Raw genomic sequence first — 1,407 nt, forward strand, 5'->3', positions numbered from 1 at the left:
TTTTGAGCTTGACTTGCTCTTCTTTTTCTAGAAGCCTGAGGTTCAACATTAAGTTATTTATTTGAGCTTGCTCTGTTTACCTGATATGTAAACTCACCACTTTAAATTTCCCTCATATGACTGCTTTCATTGTATCCTATAAATTCTGATATATTGTGTTGTCATTATTATTTAATTGTAGAAATTGTCTAATTTTCTTTAGTTTTATATGTGACCCATTGATTTTTTTAGAACACTTATTTAGCTTCCATATATTTTCAGAATTCTTATGGTTTCTTTTGCCATTGATTTCCAATTTCATTATACCTATGGTCTGATAATATGCATGGGATAATTTCATTTTAAATAATTTGCATTTACTTTAGCATGCTCTATGAAAGAATATGATTTATTTTGGAGAATGCTCCATATGCAGCCAAGAAGAATGTGTATTCTGCTGCTGTAAGTTGGAATATTCTGTAGATATCTACTAGGTCCATTTGTTCAAAAGTTTGGTTCAGTTCTAATATTTCATTGTTGAGTTTTGTGTAGTTGTTCTATTAGTGACAGTAGGGTATTGAGGTCCCCTATTACAATTGTATTAGTGCTTATTTTCATGTCCATTAATATTGTTTTACATAGTTGGAAGTGCCAGTATTATTGCATATATACATTTGATTGTTATTGCTTCCTCTTGGATTGTTCCCTTTACAAAGATGTAGTCACCTTCTTATCCTTGTCATGTTTTTTTTTTTTTGTTGTTGTTGTTGTTGTTGATTCCCCTCCCCCCCCCCATCTGTTTACTTTTGTCTTGCCTGGTAGATTCACTCTGCTGGGGTTCATTGAGATGTAGTCTTTATTATCTCTTTCTAGAATGTCCTTCAGAACATTCTGAGTGCTAGCTGGTGTTCATGAATTTCCTCAAGTGTTTTTCATCATGGAAATTTCTTATTCTCCATAAATTCTGAAAGATAGCTTTGTGAGGTATATCAATCTGGGTTGGAGGTTGTTTTCTTTTAGGCTTTGAAATATTTCACTCCAGGCTCTCCTTAACCTGAGGGTTTGTGTTGAAAAGTCTGCTATGATTCTTATAGACTTTCCTTTATAGATGATTTGTTTCTTTTCTCTAACAGCTTTTATTAGTTCATTCTTGTGTTGAATTTTTGGAATCTTGACTATTTTATGTCTTGCTATCAATATTGTTTCATCATGGCTAATTTGAGATCTGTATGCCTCATTTATCTATATGTCTAATTCTTTTTCTCTGCCAGGAAAATTTTCTGTCATGTCTATGAACAGGTTTTTTGTCATTTATGCTATATCTTACTTTTTTATCCTCTGATTAGCCTCATGTTATTCTTCACTTCATCAACTAGCAGCTGCTGAATTGATTTCTCATAGTCCTTTGCTATTTTTAAGAAATCTTTC

Source organism: Cavia porcellus, unplaced genomic scaffold (assembly GCF_034190915.1).
Source record: "Cavia porcellus strain 051 isolate PalLab524CR breed Dunkin Hartley unplaced genomic scaffold, mCavPor4.1 scaffold_8, whole genome shotgun sequence".
Classification (NCBI taxonomy): Eukaryota; Metazoa; Chordata; class Mammalia; order Rodentia; family Caviidae; genus Cavia; species Cavia porcellus.